Below are 19,421 nucleotides of genomic sequence, written 5' to 3'. Positions count from 1 at the left end.
CCCCTTCATTTGCCCACCCCCCCATGAACCATGGACCTTGCCGTTGGTGGGGAGGCTTGCGTGCCTCAGCGATACAGATAGCCATACCGTAGGTACAACCACAACGGAGGGGTATCTGTTTAGAGGCCAGACAAACGTGTGGTTCCTGAAGAGGGGCAGCAGCCTTTTCAGTAGTTGCAAGGGCATCAGCCTTTTCAGTTGTTGCAAGGGCAACAGTCTGGATGATTGACTGATCTGGCCTTGTAACAATAACCAAAACGGCCTTGCTGTGCTGGTACTGCGAACGGCTGAAAGCAAGGGGAAACTACGGCCGTAATTTTTCCCGAGGGCATGCAGCTTTACTGTATGATTAAATGATGATGGCGTCCTCTTGGGTAAAATATTCCGGAGGTAAAATAGTCCCCCATTCGGATCTCCGGGCGGGGACTACTCAAGAGGACGTCGTTATCAGGAGAAAGAAATCTGGCGTTCTACGGATCGGAGCGTGGAATGTCAGATCACTTAATCGGGCAGGCAGGTTAGAAAATTTAAAAAGGGATATGGATTGGTTAAAGTTAGATATAGTGGGAATTAGTGAAGTTCGGTGGCAGGAGGAACAAGACTTCTGGTCAGGTGACTACAGGATTATAAACACAAAGACAAATAGGGGTAATGCAGGAGTAGGTTTAATAATGAATAGGAAAATAGGAATGCGGGTAAGCTACTACAAACAGCATAGTAAACACATAATTGTGGCCTAGATAGATACGCAGCCCACACCTACTACAATAGTACAAGTTTATATGCCAACTAGCTCTGCAGATGACGAAGAAATTGAAGAAATGTATGATGAAATAAAAGGAATTATTTTGATAGTGAAGGGAGACGAAAATTTAATAGTCATGGGTGACTGGAATTCGAGTGTAGGAAAAGGGAGAGAAGGAAACGTAGTAGGTGAATATGGATTGCGGCTAAGAAATGAAAGAGGAAGCCGCCTGGTAGAATTTTGCACACAGCACAACTTAATCATAGTTAACACTTGGTTTAAGAATCACGATAGAAGGTTGTATACATGGAAGAACCCTGGAGATACTAAAAGGTATCAGATAGATTATATAATGGTAAGACAGAGATTTAGGAACCAGGTTTTAAATTGTAAGACATTTCCAGGGGCAGATGTGGACTCTGACCACAATCTATTGGTTATGACCTGTAGATTAAAACTGAAGAAACTGCAAAAAGGTGGGAATTTAAGGAGATGGGACCTGGATAAACTGAAAGAACCAGAGGTTGTACAGAGTTTCAGGGAGAGCATAAGGGAACAATTGACAGGCATGGGGGAAAGAAATACAGTAGAAGAAGAATGGGTAGCTTTGAGGGATGAAGTAGTGAAGGCAGCAGAGGATCAAGTAGGTAAAAAGACGAGGGCTAGTAGAAATCCTTGGGTAACAGAGGAAATATTGAACTTAATTGATGAAAGGAGAAAATATAAAAATGCAGTAAATGAAGCGGGTAAAAAGGAATACAAACGTCTCAAAAATGAGATCGACAGGAAGTGTAAAATGGCTAAGCAGGGATGGCTAGAGGACAAATGCAAGGATGTAGAGGCTTATCTCAATAGGGGTAAGATAGATACTGCCTACAGGAAAATTAAAGAGACCTTTGGAGATAAGAGAACCACTTGTATAAACATCAAGAGCTCAGTTGGAAACCCAGTTCTAAGCAAAGAAGGGAAGACAGAAAGGTGGAAGGAGTATATAGAGGGTCTATACAAGGGCGATGTACTTGAGGACAATATTATGGAAATGGAAGAGGATGTAGATGAAGATGAAATGGGAGATACGATACTGCGTGAAGAGTTTGACTGAGCACTGAAAGACCTGAGTCGAAACAAGGCCCCTGGAGTAGACAACATTCCATTGGAACTATTGACGGCCTTGGGAGAGCCAGTCCTGACAAAACCCTACCATCTGGTGAGCAAGATGTATGAAACAGGCGAAATACCCTCAGACTTCAAGAAGAATATAATAATTCCAATCCCAAAGAAAGCAGGCGTTGACAGATGTGAAAATTACCGAACAATCAGTTTAATAAGCCACAGCTGCAAAATACTAACACGAATTCTTTACAGACGAATGGAAAAACTAGTAGAAGCCGACCTCGGGGAAGATCAGTTTGGATTCCGTAGAAATACTGGAACACGTGAGGCAATACTGACTTTACGACTTATCTTAGAAGAAAGATTAAGGAAAGGCAAACCTACGTTTCTAGCATTTGTAGACTTAGAGAAAGCTTTTGAGAATGTTGACTGGAATACTCTCTTTCAAATTCTAAAGGTGGCAGGGGTAAAATACAGGGAGCGAAAGGTTATTTACAATTTGTACAGAAACCAGATGGCAGTTATAAGAGTCGAGGGACATGAAAGGGAAGCAGTGGTTGGGAAGGGAGTAAGACAGGGTTGTAGCCTCTCCCCGATGTTATTCAATCTGTATATTGAGCAAGCAGTAAAGGAAACAAAAGAAAAATTCGGAGTAGGTATTAAAATCCATGGAGAAGAAATAAAATCTTTGAGGTTCGCCGATGACATTGTAATTCTGTCAGAGACAGCAAAGGACTTGGAAGAGCAGTTGAACGGAATGGACAGTGTCTTGAAAGGAGGATATAAGATGAACATCAACAAAAGTAAAACGAGGATAATGGAATGTAGTCGAATTAAGTCGGGTGATGTTGAGGGTATTAGATTAGGAAATGAGACACTTAAAGTAGTAAAGGAGTTTTGCTATTTGGGGAGCAATATAACTGATGATGGTCGAAGTAGAGAGGATATAAAATGTAGACTGGCAATGGCAAGGAAAGCGTTTCTGAAGAAGAGAAATTTGTTAACATCGAGTAATGATTTAAGTGTCAGGAAGTCATTTCTGAAAGTATTTGTATGGAGTGTAGCCATGTATGGAAGCGAAACATGGACGATAAATAGTTTGGACAAGAAGAGAATAGAAGCTTTCTAAATGTGGTGCTATAGAAGAATGCTGAAAATTAGATGGGTAGATCACGTAACTAATGAGGAAGTATTGAATAGGATTGGGGAGAAGAGAAGTTTGTGGCACAACTTGACAGAAGAAGGGATCGGTTTGTAGGACATGTTCTGAGGCATCAAGGGATCACCAATTTAGTATTGGAGGGTAGCGTGGAGGGTAAAAATCGTAGGGGGAGACCAAGAGACGAATACACTAAGCAGATTCAGAAGGATGTAGGATGCAGTAGGTACTGGGAGATGAAGAAGCTTGCACAGGATAGAGTAGCATGGAGAGCTGCATCAAACCAGTCTCAGGAGTGAAGACCACAACAACAACAACAACTGTATTTGGATCATTGCATTAACTGATTTTACTGTTAACCTATTCCTTTCCTCTGTCCACTGAGAATTCATGAGGTAAAAGACTCTATCTACATTGGCGTTATGACTAAGATTGGAGAAATAAAATTCCACAATTTTCAGCAACTCTGAAAACTCATCACTAGAAATACAAGTATGAATGAAGAACACCCATTTCTTATGTGACATCATATTCTCAAAACTTTCGTCTTTGACCTCCCCCAAAACACACTTTAATTTCAGTACTTGGTCAAAGAGAAGGGAGTCATTCAATTTACAGCTTGGGTTTTCATGCATCCGCTTGAATGTCTATTCAACATTTTCCCATGAAGGTACAGTCTTTAGCAAAATCCAGTCAAAATGTTTAATATCAGACAAGGGCTTACTCCATTTTATCAAGTAATCAATAACAGTTTGATAGAAAAGAGAGACCTCCCCTGGAAATGTAGACTGCTGATATTGTGTGAGGTCAGACATTAATTCTTTAACTTTAGACGTAACGAAAACACACTGTTTTCTCTCTCCTAAAATTTGCAGTATATTTTCTAGCTCCAGTCTTACCTTATTCAGTGATATGTCTTCCCTCTCAATGCTGCTAACTGCCCTCTGGAAAGGATTCATTTGTGCATACAAGATGAGCAGATACATTTCACCAACAGAATCAGAAAAGAGTTTCTTGAGAAGGGAAGGACATGTATCAGGTGAAAGAAAGTAAGACTTAAGTGCCTTAAACATGTGGATGAACCTCTCTATAGCAGGAAAAATGGTGAGCAACCTGGTTGTTACATGTCTAAGTAGGTCCTTATGTGTCACATCATCATATTCTGAAAATTCTTTTCGTGATGATACACGAACACTATATAAGGAGAAGTAATTAAAAACCTTTATGATAATGCTCTCAATATCATAAGAGAGGACATCTGCACCAGTATGAATTGCATTATGCAAAATATGAGCTGGACAACCTACTCCTAAAATTTCCCTATTCTGTTTCTTCTGAAGTTTCTTGTACACATTGTTTTCTCCTTTTCTCGCAACACCCCCACAGTTAGTATTTGTGTTATCTCCACCAAAAGCAGATACCTTATCACTAAGCCTATGTTGTAAAATGATACTGTATACACACTCAGTTATTGTACTAGAATCCTCACTGTCACATTCATTTAAATTTAACAATCTACTTTGGATATCTTTAGTCATAATCAAAATACTGCACAAGAACAGGAAATATTGTCAAATACTTGTGGTTGCTAGCAGCAGTGCTAAACTAACGTCATTGGCCTTCGATAGACTGTTCCTTGTTCTGCCTTCAATGAACGGTGATAGCACTTTATTAACAATGTCTTCTGTTTTAGTTTTGCCGCTGGAGAAGTTTACTACAACTTTCGAGTCACTAAAAACGTGAGTGATAATTTTTGATGTGCAACAACTTGAGTTGTATAAATGATGGTGCTTGACACAGTGAAATGCAAATGCAGCCTCTGCTGCACCTACTTTATTACCATCTGTCTGTGTTTTGAAGAAGCTGGTGAGCTGTTTGGAAGATGATGAACCCACTGCCGTCTTTTGCTGTTTCAATCGCACCTGGTCATTAATATCACGTCTACCTCCATTACTGATTGAAATGTAGGAACTGTGAAGAGGAAAAACGTATAATAGAATAATTTTTTTAGGAAAATAACGATTTCAATGGGTCTGTGTATAATCGTAGTGTTACTCACCTGCAAATTTTGCAGAAAGCTTCGTATTCAGTTCTTCCTCGCTTTATACTTGGAAACTGTTCAGTATGTTTCTCCCTGTACTTAACCTTCCGTCTAGCCGACATTATTAAACCACCAGGCAAATAATAACAACTATTTAATACAATATAACACAACGAAATCGCAAGCACAACAAACCATGCGAACATTCAACAAGCTAATCAAAGAGGATAATACTCTTCATTGCCAGGGATGACTGACCGCCCACTGTATCGACAACTCGCAATCTCGCTAATCGAAGAGGATGTACCGTACACCTGAGCCTGACTGCCCATTGTTTCCATACCTCGAAATCTGTTCTGTTCCGTTTGGATTTTATATAATGTGAAGGCAAACAGATAACATATTGATGCTTCTTTGACAACAATTTTTGAAATTACCGGAAGTTGACTTCAAAGCCAGCAAATATCGTGGACATTTGCCTTTACGGCCCGGTCGTTTTCATTTACCCTAAAATCGCGGACTGTCCGTGAAATCCGTGGCGTATGGCAACCCTACTTTAAGGGTACAGGCCATTAGCCGTGGAAGAAAATGCAACTTGGTTAAAAGCGTTTATTGTTCAGTAGGCCGTCGTATCACTTGTCTGCACAGAATGTTTTGGGTTTAATAACGGGTTTCTTGTGGCTTCATAACTGAATCGCACTGTGACACTGGTATTTAGGGTTCGTCACACGCGCGTTGCACTACACACTTTCATTTGTTCTCACGGTCGATACGCTGCCAGAGCTTCTCTCAACACGCTAAAATGTTTCGGATCACACACACTAAATGCTTCCGTCCAGCGATGCTTGTTTTAATCGTCTCCGAACAGATCACTAACTACCGTTTTTATAAACAGTAAATTTACTGTCGTTGAGCACTGCACTATGACAGTCACTCAACACTTGACTTATTCCGACGTATTTATTGGTGCAGATCCAACAGTCATTTTCTGTCCATGCTACATACAATAATCCGTCGTTTCCTAGATTGTTTATGCACACAGTTAATTTTTAATGCATATCAACTGTTCTTTGCACAATCACTCTCATCTATATTGAGTCCATTGTGTTTACCATGTTCATTACACACTTTTAGTATTGTTACCAGGCATATATGGCTTTTTTGTAATTATTTAAAGGTTTGTGATTTTTGGTACATAGTTTTCTTTTCCTTTTTCGGTGTAGCTTGCCAGGTTATCACCCATCTTGCAAACAGATTTTACCATGTGCCTGACAGCAGGACTTGGGCATATTGCTCAATAAATACTTCATTTAGTATTAGAATTTTTTAAATGAATGATTTGTCCTACGGCACTACATTGTAGCTTCCGTGTAGATTGGCTTGATTCACGTATCGCGTAATTTATATTCGGACGCGCTCCAAGTACACAGACTTCAATTGAAGCATCGATACATACAAAGTGTCAGTTACACGGAACGAGTTTGTCTTTGATTGAATCCTGCTCCAGTGTCGTTCCCAAATCACTATTGGCAGTAACATTACTTTACATAATTGTTTTGTTCTACAAAGTCTTTTTTTGTCCAGTACAGACTATCTCAGGGTTCCTTAATTCTAACACAATTACACCTGTTACTTTACTGTATGGAATCTCATCATTAATTGTACATACTTACTACAAATGAAAAATGATTGAAGAAATTATTCATTACCTTTTCAACAAAAAGATTGTTCATTGCTTGATGAGCATATAGTATTTTAATGACCCGAATTGTCTGTAGAAAACATCTTCAATTTGCATGATAACGCCCAGTTTATTGATTCTATTTTCATGGTATACATATCTATAAAATGTTTTGCTTTCTCAACACTTTAAATACACACAAATTCTTTCTTAAAGCTAACATACTTCTGCTCTAAAACACAATCGAAATCTTCTTACTGCTACTATTTACATCTGACAGGTCACTGAATAAATAATTTCAATATCCTACTCTGGTATCTTCCGAATCTCTTTAGCCACTACTTCCTTCCTCGACCAAGGGATGGAGTAAGATGCGCGACAGTACGTTTTGTGGGGCATCACCACTATCTGATAGTGGTACACCTTGATTATTCCTGGTCGACTCATAATTCTGTTTCATACAGGAAATCTCACTTTTCATAATTTCTAACGATTGCAGAAGTTCCTGGTCTCGCTCAGCTTGCTGGCGATCCCGCTCAGCTTGCTGGGCAACAAAGTTTTCCTCTAGCTGGCGATCTCGCTCAGCTTGCTGGACAAGGAAATTTTCTGTTAGCTGGCGATCTCGCTCAGCTTGCTGTCCCTCAGTATCCATATTGCTCGGACGCTGACTACGCAATTTAACCGTATTCATAAATTACCTACTCGAACACAGGATGTTTCAGTTTTGCCACTAGCACACCAACCACGGTGATTTATCTACAGTACACTGCATACTAAAAGTTACTATCTACACTCAGTTTTTCCCTGTCGTAAATACTAACTTCAAACTACGCACACCACTAGTGATATGAGATCACTTCACTGGAGTTAAGTTCCTACGATCAGGACAACTACACAGTAACCTTACCTTTAGTTTATCTGATATCGGGGTTCGGCTGCCCCCACATTATCAGGATCTTTTCCTCTGACTCGCTTGCAGTGGTGCGTTTTTTCATGAAAGAATTTTTGTACATTCGTTAATACGTGGCAGTAATCATGAGACACGTACATTTAGTACGCAATGTTTGTTCAACATCAATTTTTTCCAGTGGATTTTTGTTATCAGTAAAACTCCAATAAGTACCACGACTAACATGAGAATACGAGTCTATTAACAGGGAAAAAATGTTTTTACTATAATCTTTGGGAGACCAGAAACTCACAGCAAGATTTCTTTTATGTTATGAAGGTTGATTATCTTTTTGCACTGTTAATAATATATCATCCGCAGCCCCCGTCCACCTGTAAAACACATCGTAAAATCCGCTGCTCTGCCCTGCATTTCCAAAAGCTGAAAGAAATAATTTTAGTTCACTATTACCTGTCCGCTTCTTTGCGGTATGATTGGTTTCATTTAATACAGTTTGAATGCGCCGCGGCAGCGGCTCGTTCGTTCGTAGCGCAGCTCTGCACCACGAATAATATTTAAATAGCTGAAAATGTCTTTTAAAAGGATGGGATAAAATACCAGGCAAGCTTATTAAAAATCATAATGCAAGTTTTCACTAAGTAACTATATTCAAAACATTTAGACAGATTACATTATTACACACTTTTACAAATCGGTACCTAATGGCGTCCTTCTCTCAATCTTGACAAAAGAATGCTACACTAGCATACAATATATCGTCACAGGCTCTTCCTACTCACGTAACTCCAAGAAGACGATAGAATAATTAATGCTCGGTCACTACTATTTATACTCGTTGTGACATACTCTCATTTTTGTTTAATATTTAATAAGTATCGTCTGTGGCGGTTTCAGTCCTCGCCGACACTGATATTATCTTTACAAAAATCGGTACATACTTCTATACAAGTGTAAAACATGTCACATAATGGTTTTTCTTTATTACATAAAGTGCACACAAACGTTGTCCACGTAATTACAATCACGCAGTTCAATTATTCTTTTCTCCTTTTTTACCACATATAATTGGTGTTTTGCTAGGAGACGTTACATCCTGATGACTTTCTCCTTGCGTTGTCAGAACTCCATACATTATTTCTTCCAGAAGCAATGCTTTGACTTTGTAATCAATTATATACACTAGGACGTACATCTTATTCTATTACTTTCATACGTTTTCACATATACACAGTAACTGTAAAAACACAAATGAGATACACAGTAATTGTAAAAGACACAAATGGAATACATTATAATCCTATAAACACCAATGATACCTTCATCCTTAATTACTCTGACAAAGTAGCCCGCCCTATTCCCCCGCCCCCCAGCATATGAAGTTGGTTCTCTACATTTCTTATAAATGCTTTTAAAGCCTTTTGAGAATAGACTCGTTTTATTGGTTTGTTTTGTCTATTGCTCCCAACAGATAACTTTCAAGGTGTGGTACGTCAACTATTTTAAAGGACCCTGTGTATAAAAGTAGCCACTTTTCGTTCACTTTTCTCAAAATTGACGACTTCGTCTGTGCTGTACTAGTACTAGATAGCCGACATTGTATTTTTGCACAACGCCAAGTTTCTTCCTATGACGTTTTTTTCTAAACACTAACTGTCTTTGCAGTGTGGTATGAGCTTCTGTCAGCCTATCTTCCTGACATAGTTGGTCATTAATTTAGGCAAAAGCCGCGTCCACTCATTTTCTTCTTCTTGGTCCAACACTAGTTCAAAAGGAGTTGCTCCAGTGGAATCATGAGGCAAATTGTTATAGATATCTTCAAAAACATGTACATAGTCAATCTTTTTGGTTTGTTGACTAGGTGTATATGTTCTCATAAAGCGATTTAATTCCCGAAAGATCCTCACTATGGGATTCGCACTGGGAAGGAAGAATGCCGTAAAATTATACTTAATTCCATGTTTTTCAGTGAATCTTTCCACTTTTTTCCTCTATAGTATGTAGAGTTATCTGACAGCGTTTCCGTAGGTTTCCTACCGATGACATGTAATCACCTTCTAGGTGCCAGAATGAGATTTTCACTCTGCAGCGGAGTGTGCGCTGATATGAAACTTCCTGGCAGATTAAAACTGTGTGCCCGACCGAGACTCGAACTCGGGACCTTTGCCTTTCGCGGGCAAGCGCTCTACCATCTGAGCTACCGAAGCACGACTCACGCTAGGCCCTCACAGCTTTCGCAGGAGAGCTTCTGTAAAGTTTGGAAGGTAGGAGACGAGATACTGGCAGAAGTAAAGCTGTGAGGACCGGGCGTGAGTCGTGCTTCGGTAGCTCAGTTGGTAGAGCGCTTGCCCGCGAAAGGCAAAGGTCCCGAGTTCGAGTCTCGGTCGGGCACACAGTTTTAATCTGCCAGGAAGTTTCACCTTCTAGGTGCTTTAGCACATTCGCCGCTGTTGATGTCCGCATAGGATACAGCTTCACATATTTAGTAAATAAGTCGTATAAGGCAAATATATACTTAGTCCCCCCGAGCCGTCGGAAGGGGGCCTATCACATCCACGGAGGTTATCTCCAAGGTTTCTTTAGGTACTATCGGGCTCAGTTCCGACAAAGTACTTCGATTGACACCCTTGACCTTTCGACAGGTAACGCACGTTCTAATTATTTCATTCACAGATCCGTGCATATTCGGAAAGAAGCAATGCCTTGCCAATATCCTGGCATACGTTTTAACACCAAAGTGGCCCAAGTATTATGGGTATACCAGATAGCATTTCGGACATGATCCTTCGGAATGCACACTCTCCACCTGCCTTTCTTCTCGTCTATACACTGAAACAGGATTTCCCCTTGAAGGAGAAAATAACTATCTTCCTGTCCCTCCAGATTTCCTTTACCTTATCCCATATACTTTTCCACGTATCATCTTCCTCCCGCATTCTCGTCATGTGCTTGCACATCTTTGTAAACTTAAGTTCACGTGTCCCATCTTCCACCAGTAATATTTGAATTTTGTCGACTGTTCAACAAGTTCAGCAAACTGGGGATACGTTGTGGCAAACGCGATAGTGCGTCCGCAATTACGTTGTCACTTCCCTTCACATACGTAATTTCAAAATCGATTTCTTGTAACAACAATGCCCATCGAGCCTATCTCGCGTGAAGCAACTTAAAAGGTAATAAATAGCTGAATTCTTGGTGGTTGAAGAGAGCTTTTACATGTCTGAAAAACAAATACACTCCTGGAAATGGAAAAAAGAACACATTGACACCGGTGTGTCAGACCCACCATACTTGCTCCGGACACTGCGAGAGGGCTGTACAAGCAATCATCACACGCACCGCACAGCGGACACACCAGGAACCGCGGTGTTGGCCGTCGAATGGCGCTAGCTGCGCAGCATTTGTGCACGGCCGCCGTCAGTGCCAGCCAGTTTGCCGTGGCATACGGAGCTCCATCGCAGTCTTTAACACTGGTAGCATGCCGCGACAGCGTGGACGTCAACCGTATGTGCAGTTGACGGACTTTGAGCGAGGGCGTATAGTGGGCATGCGGGAGGCCGGGTGGACGTACCGCCGAATTGCTCAACACGTGGGGCGTGAGGTCTCCACAGTACATCGATGTTGTCGCCAGTGGTCGGCGGAAGGTGCACGTGCCCGTCGACCTGGGACCGGACCGCAGCGACGCACGGATGCACGCCAAGACCGTTGGATCCTACGCAGTGCCGTAGGGGACCGCACCGCCACTTCCCAGCAAATTAGGGACACTGTTGCTCCTGGGGTATCGGCGAGGACCATTCGCAACCGTCTCCATGAAGCTGGGCTACGGTCCCGCACACCGTTAGGCCGTCTTCCGCTCACGCCCCAACATCGTGCAGCCCGCCTCCAGTGGTGTCGCGACAGGCGTGAATGGAGGGACCAATGGAGACGTGTCGTCTTCAGCGATGAGAGTCGCTTCTGCCTTGGTGCCAATGATGGTCGTATGCGTGTTTGGCGCCGTGCAGGTGAGCGCCACAATCAGGACTGCATACGACCGAGGCACACAGGGCCAACACCCGGCATCATGGTGTGGGGAGCGATCTCCTACACTGGCCGTACACCACTGGTGATCGTCGAGGGGACACTGAATAGTGTACGGTACATCCAAACCGTCATCGAACCCATCGTTCTACCATTCCTAGACCGGCAAGGGAACTTGCTGTTCCAACAGGACAATGCACGTCCGCATGTATCCCGTGCCACCCAACGTCCTCTAGAATGTGTAAGTCAACTACCCTGGCCAGCAAGATCTCCGGATCTGTCCCCCATTGAGCATGTTTGGGACTGGATGAAGCGTCGTCTCACGTGCTCTGCACGTCCAGCACGAACGCTGGTCCAACTGAGGCGCCAGGTGGAAATGGCATGGCAAGCCGTTCCACAGGACTACATCCAGCATCTCTACGATCGTCTCCATGGGAGAATAGCAGCCTGCATTGCTGCGAAAGGTGGATATACACTGTACTAGTGCCGACATTGTGCATGCTCTGTTGCCTGTGTCTATGTGCCTGTGGTTCTGTCAGTGTGATCATGTGATGTATCTGACCCCAGGAATGTGTCAAAGTTTCCCCTTCCTGGGACAATGAATTCACGGTGTTCTTATTTCAATTTCCAGGAGTGTATTTAATAGCTGGTTAGACACAAACGCCTGAACACACTTTAATCACCTGTAGCTTTTTGCTATCCGGCACCATCCCTTGAGGTGAGATAATGTGACCCAGAACTTAATCTCTTCTCTACCGAACTTTGACTTCTTTAAAATCGCCGTTACACCTGCTTGTTTACAGAGCTGTAATATTCTTTCCATTAACTGAAGATGTTCTTACCAAGTGCTAGTGTTGATTAACAAATCGTCAACATAGTTACCTTTTCAAGTAAGTCTGGTCCTAATACAGTGTCAAGTGCAACAATAAAAACGCCTGCACTGACATTCAAGCCAAAAGGCAATACTCTAAACTGATAGATTCGTCCCGCAGAGATAAAAGCTGTGTATTGTCTAGATGTTTCCGATAATAACACCTGCCAGTAGGACAATCAAAGGTAGATCGTGGAAAGAAATTTCACTCCTTGAAATCTTTGAATTTGCTGTTCTAAGTTCTCTGGTCGAGTATGTACATATAATATAATTTGATTTATATCCCGGGCACGCAGCACTAATCTCAAGCTGCCATCAGCCTTCTGAACCGGAAGCAAGGGTCCGTTATAAGGTGACAGTGAGGTTTCTATCACCCCCCATTGTAACATTTTTTTATTTCTGTGCAGACAGATTCTTTCTTTGAGTGAGGAATGGAATATGTGGCGCTAAAAAACGTTTGTGCTCCTTGACCTGCGTATCGAAGACGCAACCTTTTATGATACCAGGATTCACTAAAAATACAGGTGTATAATGTACTAGAGTGTGTTTCAACTGCTGCTGTTGATTCGAGTTCAAATGTTCTGACTCGTCAACCTTACTTTCCATTTCTCATATGATGTCTTTTAATTCTTCGTGAGTGTCCTTAATGTATGTAGGGTGACCCATAAACGGCTCTTCTCCCTTTAAAAACATAATTTGCGGCTCCTCATAAGTTATGGTGAGACTCCCATATTCCATTCTATCATCGACCGTGTCCTAGCAAGGTTCAGAGTTATTTGCCTTCCATCATTGACGAAAGTTAGGGAAGGTCGAGCCACGTCTACAATCGCGTACCTGTCTTGTAAAAAGTCTGAACCGAGGATACATGGGACTGAGAGGTGCTTTACAACCAGGAACCAACATTTTATGACTTCATTTGCCACTCCGTCCATACGTGAAACTTAATACTTTCATTTTTCCCTTCTATCGCCTCGTGGATTCGACAATTCTGCACCGGACGAAGTGGCAAAGTTTTCACTGCAGCAATATATCCACACAGTTCCTCACTTATGACCGACATCGATGCGCCAGTATCGATAATCACATTTACCGTACGTTGTTAATCGTCGCCTGAATCGTGGCTTATACACACTCTTTACTATTGATAAATTGCTTCTCGGGTTCCCTTGAAAGTTCGTCTCGTATATCCATGCCTTCGTTGTATCGTAGCATGGTTGCCTGTGCCCTAATTCAGCCCCCACTGAACTTCCTATGGAACAAGCACAGGGGCTTGTGCTGGTCACTGAGCGTTTAACGGCCGTACGGAGTCTTGTTGATGCTCTGTCACGTGCTCTGCTATATGTACATTTTGACTTGGCGCCGGTATGAAGTTTGGCGCGTTCGCCGCCCAAGCTGTTCCCAACGAAGTACTCGGTACATTCATAATGTTGACCGGCACACTTCCCTGCGAGCAGTCATGCCATTGACCATGCTGTGTTTTCATATTTTTCGCCTGGTAGGCATTGGGAAGACGGAGGAAAACGCGACGGTCTGTTTTCACTGTGCACACGTATGAGTAGTACGCTGCCGCAGAAACAGAACAAACGAGTATAAGACGACTACTACTTTGCAAGACGTCAACCATCAAAACGGTCCTATTTCGCCAGCCAACTGCAGACGATTATAGTCGACATCTGGGCAGAGTCACACACATTGCCGTACAGACGCCCCGAAGAAGTACAGAGACATAAGCTGCTAGCCCAGCCATCGAAATCAGGAAAGTAAGTGAGAGGACCATTTGCGGAGGCAAAGGCGCCAGGCGGTTTCCATGTCAAGTTTGGCAAAAGATTTTCCTCACACATGAGAATGAGAAATTCTGAGCACACTGTTATTTGTTCATCACTATCTCTTAATAGATTCTATAGTGCACTTTCAATACCTGTTCAGTGTCACAAACATAAAAAAAAACCGAACCGTATAATTATTACAAACCCAAGCAGTGTGCGGTTTTTCAGTCTCTATCTGGCGCGCTGCAAGATGGCGGATAGAGGAATGCCTGGCAGATATACAGGATAGGTGGGAAACGAAATACAGCCAACGGACCAAAATGACAACCAGAACCCAAGCAGCATCTTACTTGGAGCCAGTGGCAATATGGTCACTATCAGTTCACCAAGAAATACAGCTGTGAATGTGCTCCAGGACATCACAATCCTTGGTTCTCACCAAATATTCGTACAAGTTGAGACAGAATTATCCAAGGTTTACGATCTACCCACTCCAAAGTAGCAAACAAGCATTAGGAGCCTGGGAATCTTTGATTTGTACGAGGGAGGAAGTCTGATTGCTTTGGTATACATTCACGAGAAGCAGCCCCTACACTGGCACTTTCAACAGTCAGACACTCATTCCAAGACAAGAACTACGCAGTCTAACAACAGAAGGTCCAAGTTCTCTACCTTCAAGAAATACCCAACACAGGTTTAGAAACGATAGACTACGATAATTACAAAATCTTTAAAAGTTTAAGAAACAGCAAAATTGGCAACGGAGCAGCGCTGTTTGGCATGGCCTTCACTGTAGACGAAAAAGCCTTGGATTTAGCAAAACATGTGAAACCCATCAACAAGCGAATTATGAGCTTGAGGATAATACTCAGAAATAAAAATTACATGTTTATCAACGCAAGTGCACCGACAAATGGTGACAATAAAAAAGCACTAAAAAAAAACAGGAAGGTTTTGGGAAGATGATGAAACGGAGATGGCCAAAATTACGAAAGACGATGTGAAAATACTACTCTATGATATTAACACCCAGATGGGCAAGAAACGCAAATACAAGAGGAGAATGGGAGACTTGCCTACTCACTAGTAAACGAATAAGAATTAAGTCAATAAAACCATCTAAAAATTATGTGGACCTCACTGCTGAGGAAGGCCCCCAACCACTCCCCCCATCCCACCCAAAAAAATTGGTGCTCACCAATTTATCACTTTTGGAATTTCAGTTTTCTTATGTGGCAATATTGTACGGCTACCAAAAAGATATTCACGGTGCGCAAATACACGGAGACGCAAACATCTATTAAGATCATTATTTAACCAAACACAAAATTAAATTCACACTCAAAAGAAAATTCTACATGAAAATACGGGGGAAACATAAATTTTGTACAAACAAAATCAAACACTCTAAAAAGACAGAAAAATCGGAAGAATAAAAAGACTGTGAGAAATTTCAACGTAAAATTATGAAAACAGAGAAAGACCTGATCCCCCTTCACAAAAAGCTAAATGTCTTGGTGAAATAAAGAATGTGAAAACGCACTAGAAGAAACAAATAGGGCATTTCAGAATTACAGTTGCAACTAATTAGAAGCAACACAGAACTTCCTACGGTTTCGCAAACGTCCATGATTTTAAGAGAAAATAAACGAAAATGTGTGAATGATGAACTGGATTCAAAAGAAATCACATAATTTCAGAGACTTTACTTATCTCATACACTCCTGGAAATTGAAATAAGAACACCGTGAATTCATTGTCCCAGGAAGAGGAAACTTTATTGACACATTCCTGGAGTCAGATGCAGCACATGATCACACTGACAGAACCACAGGCACATAGACACAGGCAACAGAGCATGCACAATGTCGGCACTAGTACAGTGTATATCCACCTTTCGCAGCAATGCAGGATGCTATTCTCCCATGGAGACGATCGTAGAGATGCTGGATGTAGTCCTGTGGAACGGCTTGCCATGAAATTTCCACCTGGCGCCTCAGTTGGACCAGCGTTCGTGCTGGACGTGCAGACCGCGTGAGACGACGCTTCATCCAGTCCCAAACATGCTCAATGGGGGACAGATCCGGAGATCTTGCTGGCCAGGGTAGTTGACTTACACCTTCTAGAGCACCTTGGGTGGCACGGGATACATGCGGACGTGCATTGTCCTGTTGGAACAGCAAGTTCCCTTGCCGGTCTAGGAATGGTAGAACGATGGGTTCGATGACGGTTTGGATGTACCGTGCACTATTCAGTGTCCCCTCGACGATCACCAGTGGTGTACGGCCAGTATAGGAGATCGCTCCCCACACCATGATGCCGGGTGTTGGCCCTGTGTGCCTCGGTCGTATGCAGCCCTGATTGTGGCGCTCACCTGCACGGCGCCAAACACGCATACGACCATCATTGGCACCAAGGCAGAAGCGACTCTCATCGCTGAAGAGGACACGTCTCCATTCGTCCCTCCATTCACGCCTGTCGCGACACCACTGGAGGCGGGCTGCACGATGTTGGGGCGTGAGCGGAAGACGGCCTAACGGTGTGCGGGATCGTAGCCCAGCTTCATGGAGACGGTTGCGAATGGTCCTCGCCGATACCCCAGGAGCAACAGTGTCCCTAATTTGCTGGGAAGTGGCGGGGCGGTCCCCTACGGCACTGCGTAGGATCCTACGGTCTTGGCGTGCATCCGTGCGTCGCTGCGGTCCGGTCCCAGGTCGACGGGCACGTGCACCTTCCGCCGACCACTGGCGACAACATCGATGTACTGTGGAGACCTCACGCCCCACGTGTTGAGCAATTCGGCGGTACGTCCACCCGGCCTCCCGCATGCCCACTATACGCCCTCGCTCAAAGTCCGTCAACTGCACATACGGTTCACGTCCACGCTGTTGCGGCATGCTACCAGTGTTAAAGACTGCGATGGAGCTCCGTATGCCACGGCAAACTGGCTGACACTGACGGCGGCGGTGCACAAATGCTGCGCAGCTAGCGCCATTCGACGGCCAACACCGCGGTTCCTGGTGTGTCCGCTGTGCCGTGCGTGTGATCATTGCTTGTACAGCCCTCTCGCAGTGTCCGGAGCAAGTATGGTGGGTCTGACACACCGGTGTCAATGTGTTCTTTTTTCCATTTCCAGGAGTGTATAAATATGACTTTTTGTGTATGTAAACTGAAGTGGCTGTTAAAAATATATACCTAGGTCGAGAAGTGAACGCCGGTCCCCTGCTCACTTGGCATGTGCATTCGTGTGTAAGCGGCAATTTAGACTGCGACGGCAGTGTGCATTTGGATCGGGCAGAGAACCGCTGTGCTATGAAGAGTTAATTTCTAACGCACCTGTCTAGCAAGCTGCAGATCCAGGCTCTATTCCCGGCCTTAGTACAATTTTTCACTTCCTACTTCAGTCTATATAAATAAAAAAAGCAGCTGGAATCGGTTGAAGACTACTTCCAAAGTTACGACACAGACGATTTATGCGAGATAATTGAGAAGAGAATCAAAGGGTACTGCTTTCGAAAACAAGATGGTAAGTCAGCCTTCTCAAAAAAATAAAGTTGCCAAGAAGTAGCCGCATATTTTTCACAGTTTTCACATTGTACGGATCCTAAAAACAGATTCCAGAAAATGCGCCAAGAAACCATAACAAAGTTCGTCATCACTAACAGAAGAAGAAGTTTATCCATATACCAAGAAACACCAAACTAAAATTATCAAAGCATCAGGGTGTAAGACGTGTATATTTCTGTTGTCTATTGTCAAATCACAATTTATGAAACATGTTTATATATTATTAATAGGATTAAGTAGGAATAATTAATATTTGTCATATTGGAAAAAACTGTGGTAGCAGGGAATATCTGCACCAAAGTAATGTTGACAAGAGAGACCGCAAATTGATTTAATTTTAAAAAGGTCAGGAGGGAACGCGTATGGAAACATTTTAAGAAAAGAGCGGGAAAGACAGCGCATTCATACATTTTGTAATGGTAGCAGGGATTGTCTGCGCCTGAAAGCATTGTTGGCAGGAGAGACCACACTTTAGCGTTCGTTGGAAGTCAGTAGTCAGCGAGATGTGAAGCGAGTCGGTAGCAGGTCTGAAGCGAGAGGTTGAGAGGAGCGGTGTGCCTGCCAGCCACTAGCTATGATTTACAAGAGGTTATAAACGGGTGTACAGAGACATCAGCTAACTATTATCACAAAAGGAACTATTATTATTGAATTACTTTTTTGAGATACTCAAGACTACTGAAGGAATGTTTGCGCATTGCTAGTTGTAAGATTATTGTAAAAAGTAAGTCCCATTTGAACGATTGTAAAATCATTTCGTTACCAACAGTAAATATCTGAAGCGTTTTCGAGGTATAATTAATTTTTGCCAGCAATGTTGCATTACTGATCATAATCCAACCCAAAAACCTTCAACGTACAACTTTGCAAAATTTTATTGTTGTCAAGAGAAAGTGTAACTATGAATTACGTAACTTCAGGCAATTTAATTAAAGAATAACGTCAGCATTGCTATTAAAGAATAACGTCAGCTTTGGTAATAAATACAGCCACTTATTATGAAAGCCCACCAGTAGGTAATAGAGTATTGTAAAACAGAGTAAGTATATTCATGTCGCAGTTCGATGTAGCAGTCAGATGGCTATTCAGTAACAGTAAAAAAAGGTAAGGAACAGTTTTGGGTTATTTCAGATAACGACTGAGGGCCACCACGGTGAGACATGCTACGTTTCGTCGAAATAATCAGAAAATCACTTTTAATAAGCAGAAATTAAATTTGTATGCGAAGATTGAGAAAGAGAATTAATTTCAAAGGGAAGATTTCATTTGTTATTATTAAGCAAGAGATAGAAATCCTAAGGGAAGGTTACATAGGTTATTGTTATTATTAAGCAAGAGATAGATATCCTAAGGGAAGGTTACATAGGTTATTGTTATTATTAAGCAAGAGATAGAAATCCTAAGGGAAGGTTACATAGGCTATTGTGTGACGGAAGGTTAGCATTAACAAAAGAGGTATAGAGGAGACGGGAAGGTTTCACTTGGCGACATACAATCGGTTAAGACTCTTCAGTGGTTCTACTGTGAAAATGAATATACTGACTATGACAATTG

General features: G+C 42.4%; 1 non-coding gene across 1 annotated transcript; it reads left to right on the top strand.

Annotated features, from left to right (window-relative positions):
- The first annotated feature begins 9,963 nt into the window (after positions 1-9,963).
- Trnas-cga (transfer RNA serine (anticodon CGA)) lies at positions 9,964-10,038 on the top strand. The gene has a single exon. It is a non-coding gene; the product is annotated as a tRNA-Ser (tRNA).
- The last annotated feature ends 9,383 nt before the right edge of the window (positions 10,039-19,421 follow it).

Source organism: Schistocerca cancellata, chromosome 6, assembly GCF_023864275.1.
Source record: "Schistocerca cancellata isolate TAMUIC-IGC-003103 chromosome 6, iqSchCanc2.1, whole genome shotgun sequence".
In the NCBI taxonomy this organism is placed as follows: domain Eukaryota; kingdom Metazoa; phylum Arthropoda; class Insecta; order Orthoptera; family Acrididae; genus Schistocerca; species Schistocerca cancellata.
Note: the sequence above shows the minus strand (reverse complement) of the source record. Positions and strands in the feature narration are given on the sequence as shown.